The following is a 14,485-nucleotide window of genomic DNA, read 5'->3' on the forward strand; positions in this document are numbered from 1 at the left end:
TTTAGGAATAAATACTTGAGTTCAATCTGATTATTTGGTGTAGAAAAATAGATACAATTGTTGAACATGATTTGACTCCGATGCATTGGCTTTGGCTCTATCTTTTCACACACACGCACACACGCGCGCGCTCACACACACAGGCCACCAGGGATTAGGTTTTAGTGGGCGGCTATTTCCTTGAGCGAGCGAGCGGCATAAGAGGTTTCCTTGGGCATGCGACGACGATCCTAGGGGCTAGCGATGGTGGCGCCCCGAAGAGGGCGATCGGCGGTGGCGCTCCCCCAGTATCGAGCGACGACGACGCTCCCGAAGCAGATGAGCGGCAGTTGCGCACCCTAGGCCCGGTGGCGAAGACGGTTGCGCGAGGCGCGGTAGGCTTCGGCAGTGGCGGTGGTAGCCCTAAGGGAGCGCAGTGGCGGCGAATCCCAGAGGCGCGTGCCTTGGAGTTGCGCTTGCTGGCGTCCCACCTTTGGCGATGACGCTGGCCTTCCCTAGGCCCGAGCGACGATGACAAACTTCCCTAGGCGCTAGCGGTGGTGAATCGACGACCCTGTTTTTATGCGATTTTGTATACATATTTATACCGATGTCAATAGGTTTTTATGATACATTGTCAGTTTATGGTTCCCCTTCTATATTTTGTATGTTTATGATATTTCTATTCACATTTTATGTAAATGTTCGTTGATTTTTACGTAGTGTACTGCAATGCATAAACAACTTCCACATGTAGCATAATTAGTATCAATATATATCATAAACTAGTTCTAAGGAGCCTAACTGCATAAATGTTGGAGAGATCCTATATTTATGGACGAAATAAAGCATTGAAAATCAGATTTTTGTTTCCATGCATGCCAATCCATTTCCTTTCCACTCACATTCTTGTCATACTAAATTTGTGTGCATGCAACAGAAAATAGATTTTGTGCACACTGCACCGCAGTGCATAAATACCTTCACTTTGTACTCTATATATATATATATATATATATATATATATATATATATATATATATATATATATATATATATATATATATATATATATATATATATATAAGAAACTGGTTCTAACGAGCCTAGATGTATGACTGTTGAAGAGATCCTATATTTATGAAGGAAATAAGCATTTAAATCAGATTTTTTGTTTTCATGTGTGCCAATCCATTTTCTTTCAACGCACATTCTTGCCATTCTAAATTTGTGCGCATGCAGCAGGAAACTCATTTTTACGTGGTGTGCCACATTGCATAAATATCTATACCGTGTAGTATAATTAGTATCAGTATATGTCATAAACTGGTTCCAGCGATCCTAGCTACATGGCTGTTGTAGAGATCCTTATTTTGTGGACAAAATAAAACATTTAATCAGATTTTTTTGTTTCCATGCATGCCAATCCATTTTCTTTCAACACACATTCTTGTCATCCTAAATTTGTGCGCATGCAGTAGGAAACATATTTTTTACGCGGTTGTCACGCCCAGGTTTAAGGGGCAAACTCGGGCGCGAATCAAATGTGTGCTAGGATCAAATCTCACACATATGATGACTCATGGTACAGAAACGAATGTCACATCTTTAATATATAATGGAGTTCTGCACAAAATAGTTAAATAAATACATCATATGAAGACAACGATCTCGCAACCATAGTTGACTCGGAGACGATGACCTAGACCTCTCACGAACTCATCGCGTCATACTTCATGCTCCTTATCCTGCGGTACCTGTTCTTGACCTAGGGGAATGTGAGTACAACAAGGGAGAGCTCACATACGTTCATCGCTCAACAAGTTGTGGTGAATAATGTGCATGAGCTCATTTACAATGGGGGATCATGTGAAGTGTAAGCCTTAACAAAGGAGATGGTTAAAACTCAGCGTTGCTTTTATAGTCGGTCAAAATTTTATTAGTAGTTACTAAGTATAAGTAGATACCAATTGAAAGTCACCTAGAGGGGGGTGAATAGGCGAAACCTGAAATTTACAAACTTTAAACACCCACTATGCCCAGGGTTAGTGTTATAAATAATTCGGAGTGCGAAAGATAGTTCTCCTTGCTATGAGTTGCTCAATCAATGCGGATAATGTAACACCCCTGATGTTACTGCCACTAAAACTTGAGCACAACATCATAAGCATTGACATATCATGTGTTTGTCACACCTAGACTGCATTCACTAGGCAAAAATTTCAAACAAAGTTGTATTGATGTGACATTTCATGGGTGAAACCCTAGGATACAGTGCTTAACCCTAGACTGGGCTTAAGGGAGTAAACAAAGCCTACTAAGAGAAAACTTCAAAACTTAGTTGCAACAATCATAAAATATAACCATGGATGGACTTAAGTAACATCCCAACCCTAGAAGCACCAAAAACCCTAATAGACCACTAGAAAACCCTGGAATGAAACCCTAGGGGGTTATCTGTAAAAGTGTGCACATTTTGGACCTAAGTGCAAAAATCATGGAAATAGGGTACCTTAGGTCATATGGTTCACATATTTGGAGATTTGCAAATGAAACCCTAAGTTTTGGGCTTATTTGCAAAAAAGCCACATTTGGCTCCAATGGCTAAGTCTGAATTTCAGTGGTATATGGTCAACTTTGAAGCCCTATATCTTCCAAATTATGAAGGTTTTGCCCTAGGTCAACACATAAAGTTTGTAGAGCTATAAAAGGAGAACAACTTTGCTATAGGGATTATGCCTTGGCGCCATGAAATGTTTTGAGATAATTAGGCCCAAAGATGGGCTGTCAGACTGCCTTAAGTCTGAATTCAGACTGACAGTGCGATTGCGCCATCTTTGAACTGGGATACGACTATGATCCAGAGGGAATTTGACTAGGGATGCTATAACAAAAGTGAAGATGGATTATAGATCTATAACTTTGATGCAGATGGATTATAAGGTTGTCACATAAAATTTGGAGAAAACTGCCTTGATTGTGCTCTGTCAGGCGCCTTAAACAGAGTTTCCCATGGTACAATAGCTGAAATATCTCAGATACAATGCATCTCACCGTCGGTGACCCTCCGCCGCAATTAACGTCGATCGTCGCGATTCGTGCGCCGTGACTTGCGGATAACCGTGGGCAAGGAAAGATCTCAACTCGGAGAAGGGAGAGAGGCTTATCGCCGGACTGTTCCCCGTGACACTTGCCGCGTAGTGGGCAGTGGTTTCCTCGTCGGAGTTCGCCGGCGCTTGTAACCGCGCCACGTGCTTAGAAGATGTACCACGTCGCAGTAGATATCTGTTGGGGGCCACGATAGTTTACGCCGGTGACTCACCTCTCCTCTCGGCCGCCGGTCTCCCCTTTCAAAATTGGACACCACCGCTTAGCGCTCCTATAAATTGTTGGCCGGGTCTGTTGCGCCATGTATCCCGAAGCCAAAGCACCCATTCCCGCCTTCAATTAGCCACCATAGTCGGAGAATTTCCCTCTTCCCCCAATTCGGTCGACTGCGCCATCGTGAACCGCCTCATCGCGGCTAGCTGCTTCCAGGTCCGCCCTCGCTCTTTTTGTCTGTGTTTTAGCGCCCACACGTACTTGTGATCGTCATCTGCTCAGCCCATTGAGCTTGACTTCACCCACTCAACCGGAACATCTTGATTGGTGTTCGGTGTCCGTTGTCACCGTGGTCAGGCGCATCTTGTTCCGGATTAATCAAATTAAAGTTTGTTCTAGGGTCGCCTCGGGTCGGTACTGCTTACCCAGCTACTTGTTTGGGCAGTCGTCGTTGTTCTTGGCCGGTCCGAGCAACGGGACGGTCGGCGGTGAGCACGTCGTGGTCTAGGGGTCGGGTTAGAAAAGAAACAGAACTGGAGGGGGTTTTTGTAAGGTGTCAGTGACACAGGGAATAACTGTTGGACAATGTTCAAGTTGTTTAAAACAATAAGGACCTCGCGAAACTTCATATTTGGACTTCTCAGAGACACGTCCCCCGCTATTTGTCAAGGTAGAAGATCCTCTTGAAGCGGATGAGTGGATCCAGGTTATCGAACAAAAGTTCGGGCTTCTCTGATGCACGGAGACTCAAAAGCCCTTATTTGCGGCGCAGCAGTTGCGAGGCCCTGCCAGCACTTGGTGGGGAAATTTTGTGGCTATCCAACCTGCTGGTCATCAAATTTCCTGGGACGAATTCAAACTGGCTTTCCGGGAGCACTATATTCCTGAAGGGGTGCTCCATATGAAATAGGAAGAATTTATGAAGCTCAAACAAGGTGGAGATACTGTCACTCAGTATCTCAATAAATTCAACCACTTGTCCCAGTATGCCATCGATCAGGTCAACACTGATCTGAAGAAGAAAAATTGTTTTATGAGAGGCATCAATGATCGGTTGCAGCGGAAAATGGCCACTTGCCTCGACCTTACTTACAGCAGGGCTGTCAGCACGGCGCTGGCAGTTGAAGCCAAATATGCAGGCCTGGGAAAATCAAAGGGCTATGGAGGCGACAGGCCCAATCAGGGGCCTGAGAAAAGACAAAGGTTGGTAATCCGACCTTTTAATCAGAGTCGTTCTTCACCACGTCCACCCTGCTACCTTTTCAAACAACCGGTCTTTATCCGTCCTGCTGCTGCCCCCACCACAACAAATCAGCCGAGTGCCCCTAGTACTCGTTTCCCTGCCCTCCCAAGCTCCTCAACAGGCTGCTTTAATTGTGGAAAGTTCAGACATTTTATCAAGGACTATCCATACTCGAAGCAGAACAGATCAAATAATTAGCATAATTTAGGGAGTTCCACTCAAGGCAAGGGAAATGCGGCGAACAATACCGCGGGCAAAAATATGAAGAAAATTGGGTGGATTTATTATACGCAAGTGGCCATGACACCGGAAGGAGAACCGGTTATGATGGGTACGTTTCTTGTGGCCAATCACCCTGCAGTTATTCTTTTTGATTCTGGTGCTTCACATACATTCATAAGCAAGAAGTTTGTGGAGCAACATTGCATTCCATACAATGAATCAAGGGAAGGGTTTATAATTCATTCGCCTAGGGGACAAATGTTCACTAAAGAGGTGGCTTTCCATGTGCCCATAACGTTGGCTGAACGGGACTTTCCTACAAACACGATTGTTCTAAAAGGCCAAGATATAGATGTAATTTTGGGCATGAATTGGTTAGCCCAGCATAAAGCAATCCTGAACACTGATCTGAGAACCATCAGGCTGAGTTATGGCCAAGAAGAGGTTCTCTTGTCCATCCCTGTAGCTATTCCAGCTAAACCATTTGGCAGAGTATATGAAGCCATCATACCGGAGATCCAAGGTATTCTGGTAGTATGTGAATTCCCGGACGTCTTTCCGAAAGATCTGCTTGGATTGCCTCCAGAAAGAGATGTAGAATTTGTGATTGAGTTGAAGCCCGGTACGACTCCTATTTCTAGAAGGTTGTACCGGATGCCTCCGAATGAATTGGCAGAACTCAAGACCCAATTACAAGATCTACTAGAAAAAGGATTCATCTGACCAAGCTCATCACCTTGGGGTTGTCCAGCCATCTTTGTCAAGAAGAAGGACCAAACACTTCGGATGTGCGTGGATTATAGACCCCTTAATGAGGTCACCATCAAGAATAAGTACCCTCTTCCCCGGATTGACATCCTATTTGATCAACTTACCGGAGCCCGTGTATTTTCCAAGATTGACCTCAGGTCGGGTTATCATCAGATCTATATCCGACCCGAAGATATACCCAAGACCGCATTCACTACACGGTATGGATTGTTTGAATATCTGGTTATGTCTTTCGGACTAACAAATGCTCCTGCCCACTTCATATATCTTATGAACTCGGTATTCATGCCCGAGTTGGATAAATTCGTGGTGGTATTCATTGATGATATCTTGATATATTCTAAGAATGAAGAGGAGCATGCTCGGCATTTGCGGATTGTATTAACGCGCTTAAGGGAACACCAATTATATGCTAAGTTCAGTAAGTGCGCATTCTGGCTGGAGGAGATCCAATTTCTGGAACATGTATTATCTACCAAGGGGATTGCGGTGGATCCCAGCAAAGTCAAGGATATTTTGGAGTGGAAACCCCCAACCACTGTACATCAAGTCCGAAGTTTCCTTGGACTGGCTGGTTATTACCGCCGATTCATTCCAGATTTTTCCAAGCTTGTGAAACCAATCACAAGTTTATTGAAGAATGATACTAAATTTAATTGGTCTTCAAGATGTAATGAAACCTTTGAGCAGCTGAAAGTATTATTGACCACTGCTCCGGTATTAGCTCAACCGGACATTGAAAAGCCCTTTGATGTGTATTGTGACACATCAGTCAGTGGTCTAGGCTGTGTTCTAATGCAAGAGGGCCGAGTAATAGCTTATGCTTCAAGGCAGTTGCGCCGGCATGAGGAACATTATCCAACTCATGACCTGGAGTTAGCTGCTGTGGTTCATGCCCTAAAAATATGGCATCATTATCTGTTGGGGAATATCTGTCATATTTATACAGATCATAAAAGTTTGAAGTACATCTTTACCCAGTCACAGCTTAATATGAGACAAAGGAGATGGCTCGAGCTTATTAAAGATTATGAATTGGAGATTCACTATCACCCAGGCAATGCTAATGTAGTGGCAGATGCGTTAACTCGCAAGGCTTCCTGCCATTGTCTGACGATGAAGACTTTTGACATTGCGTTATGCCAAGAAATGGAGAAATTGAACCTGAGAATGATTCAACATGGAACTTCAAATTACTTGAAGCTTGAGTCAGTCCTCCTGCAAAGAATAATTGACGCACAAAGAAATGATGTGGGTATGAAACACATTCATGAGAAAATAGAGGCCGGTAAAGTCAACTGCTTCAGAAGATATGATCAAGGTGTTGTATGGTTTAACAACCGCATAATTGTGCCTAAAATGATGAGATCCGCTAGCAAATTCTAGATGAAGCACATCTTAGTCGCTATTCTATTCATCCTGGAAGCACAAAGATGTATCATGATCTAAAACAACATTATTGGTGGACAAAGATGAAGATTGAAATCGCACGCTATGTGGCAAGATGTGACACTTGCAGACGTGTCAAAGCCATACATATGAAGGCTACTGGTCTATTACAATCTTTACCTATACCAACATGGAAATGGGAGGATATTAGTATGGATTTCATTGTGGGGTTACCCAGGACAGCAAAAGGGTATGATTCCATCTAGGTTATTGTTGATCGACTTACAAAGATCGCCCACTTCCTTCTAGTCAGGGTAAAGTATACAGTGGCCACATATGCAGAGTTATACATTGCCCGTATTCTCAGTTTGCATGGTGTTCCAAAGACCATAGTGTCGGATCGTGGACCACAATTTGTGTCCAAATTTTGGAAAGAACTTCACAAGGCTTTGGATACTAAGTTGCTCCATAGTTCGGCCTATCATCCTCAAACCAGTGGGTAGACTGAGAGGGTGAATCAAATACTTGAGGACATGTTGCGAGCTTGTGCTCTAGAATTTCCACAGAAATGGGATGAGTGCTTGCCATTGGTGGAGTTCTCGTACAATAATAGCTATCAAGGAAGCATTAAAATGGCACCCTTTGAAGCTTTGTACGGGCGACGGTGTCGTACTCCGATAAACTGGTCCGAACCAGGTGAAAGAAGTTTCTTCAGACCAGATATGGTAAAGGAAACAAAAGAGAAAGTTCAACGAATAATTCATAATTTGAAAGAAGCTCAAGCTCGTCAGAAGAGTTATGCAGACAAGCGACGAAAACCCTTATACTTTCTAGTTGGGGATTATGTCTACCTCAAAGTCTCACCGATGAAGGGTATATCACGCTTCGGGGTAAAAGGGAAGCTTGCACCCCGGTACATTGGTCCTTTTCCTGTTCTTGAACAATGTGGACCAGTAGCATACCGACTCCAATTACCCGAAACCTTGTCTGCTGTACATAATGTGTTCCACGTGTCTCAATTGAAGAAGTGTCTTCGGGTAACCGATCGAACCATTGAAGTAACAGATGTTGCCTTAGAACCAGACTTGACATATTCTGAACATCCTATTCGAGTCTTGGATCAAAAGGACAGAATTACCCGAAGGAAAACTCTCGAGTTTTATAAGATACAATGGAACCAACACACGGAAGATGAAGCTACTTGGGAAACTCAAGACTTTTTAGATAAGAATTTCCCAGGCTTTTTAGCTTCGTGTAATTTGTAAGATGTGTACACTTGTTATAATAAAGGAATGAACCCTATACCACCCCTGTCTTGTACCAAAAATAAGGGAATAAAATTATGTCGCGTTTCCTTTTCCATTACTTGCCCTAGGACTTTTAATCTCGGGACGAGATTCTTTTAGGGAGGGAAGGATGTAACACCCCTGGTGTTACTGCCACTAAAACTTGAGCACGACATCATAAGCATTGGCATATCATGTGTTTGTCACACCTAGACTGCATTCACTAGGCAAAAATTTCAAACAAAGTTGTATTGATGTGACATTTCATGAGTGAAACCCTAGGATACAGTGCTTAACGCTAGACTGGCTTAAGGGAGTAAACAAAGCCTACTAAGAGAAAACTTCAAAACTTAGTTGCAATAATCATAAAATATCACCATGGATGGACTTAAGTAACATCCCAACCCTAGAAGCACCAAAAACCCTAATAGACCCCTAGAAAACCCTGGAATGAAACCCTAGGGGGTTATCTATAAAAGTGTGCACATTTTGGACCTAAGTGCAAAAATCATGGAAATAGGGTACCTTAGGTCATATGGTTCACATATTTGGAGATTTGCAAATGAAACCCTAAGTTTTGGGCTTATTTGCAAAAAAAGCCACATTTGGCTCCAATGGCTAAGTCTGAATTTCAGTGGTATAGGGTCAACTTTGAAGCCCTATATCTTCCAAATTATGAAGGTTTTGCCCTAGGTCAACACATCAAGTTTGTAGAGCTATAAAAGGAGAACAACTTTGCTATAGGGATTATGCCTTGGTGCCATGAAATGTTTTGAGATAATTAGGCCCAAAGATGGGCTGTCAGACTGCCTTAAGTCTGAATTCAGACTGAAAGTGCGATTGAGCCATCTTTGAACTGGGATACGACTATGATCCAGAGGGAATTTGACTAGGGATGCTATAACAAAAGTGAAGATGGATTATAGATCTATAACTTTGATGTAGATGGATTATAAGGTTGTCACATAAAATTTGGAGAAAAATTGCCTTGATTGTGCTCTGCCAGGCGCCTTAAACAGAGTTTCCCATGGTACAGTAGCTAAAATATCTCAGATACAACGCATCTCACTGTCGGTGACCCTCCGCCGCGATTAACGTCGATCGTCGCGATTCGTGCGCCGTGACTTGCGGATAACCGTGGGCAAGGAAAGATCTCAACTCGGGGAAGGGAGAGTGGCTTATCGCCGACTGTTCCCCGTGACACTTACTGCGTAGTGGGCAGTGGTGTCCTCATCGGAGTTCGCCGGCGCTTGTAACCGCGCCACATGCTTTGAAGATGTAGCATGTCGCAGTAGATATCCATTGGGGCTCAGTTCGTCGTCGGAGGCATTACCCCGGGGAGTGCCACGATAGTTTACGCCGGTGACTCACCTCTCCTCTCGGCCGCCGGTCTCCCCTTTCAAAATTGGACACCACCGCTTAGCGCTCCTATAAATTGTTGGCCGGGTCTATTGTGCCATGTTATCATGAAGCCAAAGCACCCATTCCCGCCTTCAATTAGCCACCATAGCCGGAGAATTTCCCTCTTCCCCCAATTTGGTCGACTGCACCGCCGTGAACCGCCACATCGCGGCTAGCTGCTTCCAGGTCCGCCCTCGCTCTTTTTGTCCGTGTTTTAGCGCTCACACGTGCTTGTGATCGTCATCTGCTCAGTCCATTGAGCTTGACTTCACCCACTCAACCGGAACATCTTGATTGGTGTTCGGTGTCCGCTGTCACCGTGGTCAGGCGCATCTTGGTCCGGATTAATCAAATTAAAGCTTGTTCTAGGGTCGCCTCAGGTCGGTAATGCTTACCCAACAACCTGTTTGGGTAGCTGCCATTGTTCTTGGCCGGTCCGAGCAACGGGATGGTCGGCGGTGAGCACGCCGTGGTCTAGGGGTCGGGTTAGAAAAGAAACAGAACTGGAGGGGGGGTTTTGTAAGGTGTCAGTCACACAGGGAATAACCGTTGGACGCTGTTCAAGTTGTTTAAAACGATAGGGACCTTTCCGCAAGATTGACAGCGCGGGCGCTCGCGGACGTGCTTCCGCCTGTTGCTAGGCCGACTTGGCCCAGTTTCGGACCAAAACTGCTCATTGTTTTTCCTTTTCTTTTTCTGTCAGAGTTAAAGAATTTCTAGAAAATTGTAGAAAAATGCTAATAATACTAGACCAATTTTTCTAGGCTTCTAATTTCTTATAGTATTTAATAAAAATAGTTTCCTAATTTTTAGTTCAAATAGGAAATTTTGGGGCATTGAAAATAGCCAAAATACTTACTTCTGGAATTTTAGAGAATAATTAATGATCCCAAAATTCACCAAACTTTTTAGATAGGCTTTAAATAATATTTAGAAGCCTTGGGTAAAGTTTGGTATGATTTGGACCATGTTTGATACTTAGAACCCAAATCCCTAGCCCCCCTGCCCTATGAACTTCACTATAGACTCCGAAAACCCTAGTTTCCTGGAAATCCGTGAAGGAAAGTTATATTCAAGACATTAGATAATAAACTTTTATTATCTTTGCATTTTCATGAGTATTACATGAGCATTCATGATTATATATGGCTATATCTAGAGAACGAGGAGGAAATAGAAGTTGAAGAAGTGAGGACTTCACCACCACCACCTAAAGAACCTCAAGCAGGAAACTGCTTTTACTTTGATATCTGTGGAACAGAGCCTGATTCACCTATCACACAAGGCAAGCCCCGGCGCATTTGCCACCTCCTTGTTACTTTAAAAATCTTTCTCACTTACTTGATGCATTAGGTGATAGGAGTTGTGTGCTAAACCAGTTGCTGCATTTCCTTCCTTGGATTTGATTACTTCATCTTAAATCTCTGTTTTACAAAAGGTTTTTCTTATGCTTAGCTTTGCTTTAGAAAAACAAAATGTTTTGTTTTCACAAAAGATGATGCTTCGAAGTGGGTGGGATGTTTTCAGAAATAAAACTTAATGGTGGATCCATCTTGTCCATGATGGGTTCAACATCGGAAAAGATGTACCTCTGCCAGGTACCAAACTTTGGGTTGAAATGATAAAGCTGAGACCGGGCGGGTGACTTGCACGAGAAGAGAGTCTCAGTGTAGTGTCTCCGTCTGAGTCGATGAAGGACCTTGTCGATGTAGGCTTGTTGATCGAGTACCCTTTAACTGGTCACATGCCTCATCATGGGTAAGCTTTGCATCGGGCAGACTAATACCAGAATAAGATAACACCCAATGGGAGTGGAGAGATGGCGAGAGTAGCGTGTACCCTCCGTGGCAAGAGGCTGGACGGTGGTGTATCTGTGCTCTCGGTTGGCGTGAACCTGATCTAGTCTTAAGAGCCCCGGTGGCGAGTTGACATATGCAAGGGTTAAGTGCTACATATGTCGTGTGATCAGAGATCCTCAGATGAAGACTTGGTCACTGCCCTACACGTAGCATTCTAGTGAATAAGAAGGGTTGTTAAGAAATTGGCTAGTATAGGTCAAGTGTTTGAACTAGGGTAGAAAGAACTCTAGATGCACGTAACTTTACTAAACCTGACAAATAAAACTGGATTTTTAAGGATCCACTATTAGTAAGCATTTCTGCAAACAGAGTCTTCGATTATTGATTAGCCATACCTTGACTCCTAAAGGCCAGCATATCCTTGAGAGTCTTTTATTTTCACGGGTAAGACTTGCAAAAGTATATTTCGTACTGAGGGCTTTGTCCCATGTTGTTTTAGGTGAAGAAGCAGCAAACTTTTGTTGCTTGTGTTCCAAGGTGGTGCCCAAAGAAGAAAATCAAGACTAAAGTTGCAGGAGGAAGGGTCCTCCATTAAGAAAAACTTTTTACTGTTTATCAGGAGGGTTTTTTGCCTCCCAGGTTATGTAATAATAATTCTCTGCCCTCTTATATTTGTTCTAGTCTGTAATAAATACTACTCCTTCTTACTTTTAAATAAAGTAAGTTATTGTAACTGCTTCCGCATTTTCGTACCTCTGATGTATTGTAATGTCTGCGTGACGGGTGAAACGCTCTTAGGAAAGGTAAGGAATACAGATACCGAACTTGTCAAGTGATTAGGGGCACCTGCAGGGTTGTCTGAGGTCCGTTGGACAAGGACAACTGTAGGTGGGCCTAATGACTTGGGAGGTTCTGTCACATATTACCTTGGGAGCAAACTCAAATCAATATGAGCAAGGGAACTTTTAGAGAGAGGGAGGGGAAACAAATCGAGTGGAGATCAACACAAATGAACACGACGATTTGTTTACTGAGGTTCGGTTCCAAAGAAGACAGTCCCCGTTGAGGAGGCCATAAAGGCCGGGTCTATTCCAACCCTTTCCCTCTCTCAATCGGTCACACAGACCGGTCGAGTGCTTCTCCTTAATCACTTGGGTCACTAAGACCCCGCAAGGATCACCACACACTTATTCCTCGACGAATTGCTCCCTGCGGAACTCCCACGGCACGAGAGCCCACAACCCACGATGCGGCACCACAGGATGAGTCATTGGTCAAAGTGGCATAGGGATTTACGTTTATATTAATGTCGACCCCGAATTCTGCCCAGCACGGACTTTGCCCACCAAGCCGAGCATCGCGGAGGGGGCTGACCCGGCCATGGCGTGAGTCAAAATCTAGGTGCGAGGCGGCCTAATCCGGTTGGGTTTTGTAGGGCGCAGAGTCCGCGGGTGAGGCCGTTTATGGATCTCGCACGGGTGGCACGATTGTTGCGCCCAGCTGGAGGAATCGCAGGTGGTCGTTCGAGCGAATCGCGGCGCCAATCTGTTTTGTCTTGGCGGAGATACAGTGCTGACAACGCTGGCCCACACGGCAGCGTCCGAAGGGTCAAGGGCACGCGCGCGGCATCTGTGACCGACTGGGCGGTCCCACCCGCCAGCAGTGCGGTGGAAAGGAGTTGCGCGGAAGGCTTGGTTAGATGGGCCGGCTGAAGTTTTGGCCCAACATGCATTTTCTTTTCCTATTTTCTTTTCTCTATTTCCAAATTCAACTTCAATTTCCAATTTAAATTCAAATCTTGTGGCTCATCATTCATAGATTATATTTGTGCAATTAGAAGTACTAATTTTGGAGATATTTATAGATATATATTATTTATATTTTTATATCCTTTCTCTTTTTCTTTTCTCTCCTTTTTCTTATTTTCAAACCCTAATTTTAATTTGGGGTTCAATCCACCTCTCAAGCTATTATTATATTTTTATTAATATATTTATGATCATTACTTAATGCACAAACAAACAAAAATCCCAATATGATGCATTAAATATTTTTATTAGATATCTTGTCCTTTTGATTAGGGTTAATCCCATGTTATAATAATGAGATGGCAAACCAAATGATGATATCCCTTTCTTTTATTTATTCACAAAGTGGGTATTACAGAAACTCTCCACATTCTTCTATTCGTGTAGTGTCTTTCGAATTGGGGAGTTCGATCACCTGCATGCCGGGGCGGCTGCTCGCCGGCGAACTCTCCGTCGGGGGGGGGGGGGGCGCTCAGCGTGCCTCTGCTCAAGTGTTGGCATGGGGAGGTTGATGATGGGCATCTGGCAGTCCGCGCGATGATCGGCCAAGATTAGCTGGCGCGTAACGTTTTGTCGTAGCGGACCGTGACCGCTAGATGTGTATCTAATGGTCTCGGTTGGATCAGGATATGGACATCTAGGGGCCATCGGATCTTAATCTAACAACTCGCATCGCATACCGGTTCGGTATTAGGCGATCTAATCTGGGCCATAGACTTTAGATCGTGCGGCTCAGATACGATCTTACCCCTTCGTCCTGGGTCTTTTGCTAATGAGTCCTCGGACTTCTATGAAATCAACCTGCCATCTACTAGAACTCAAAAACAGTAACAAATAGGTCCTAAAATTTATGAGTTGGACCTTGGACTCTCTAATATTAGTGTCTGCAGTCCAGAATCCTTAGGAAATTCAGAATAAATAAAGAAAATGGGTTTTTAGTATAAAAATAAATCCATAAACTTGTTTAATTCATATTTAATGCATTTAGCTCCAAATTGACCCATTCCAGTTGCGTTAAATCCATAATAATATTGTTTATCCCCTGGTAGCTTTATTTTTCTATGAAACCTAAATGAGAATTATGTACTTAATCTCTTTTGTACACCAATCCTAAATCTTTAGAAAATCATAACTTTATAATCGTAACTCCGAATTTAGTGGTTCTCGAACCCACGATCTCGTAGCATCACGTAGAATATCATTAGCTAGTTTGTTCCTATGTTTGATGTGTTGTTAATTTTGCCTATACCATGTTTGTTTGTATTG

Source organism: Zea mays, chromosome 5 (assembly GCF_902167145.1).
Source record: "Zea mays cultivar B73 chromosome 5, Zm-B73-REFERENCE-NAM-5.0, whole genome shotgun sequence".
NCBI classification, from domain to species: Eukaryota; Viridiplantae; Streptophyta; class Magnoliopsida; order Poales; family Poaceae; genus Zea; species Zea mays.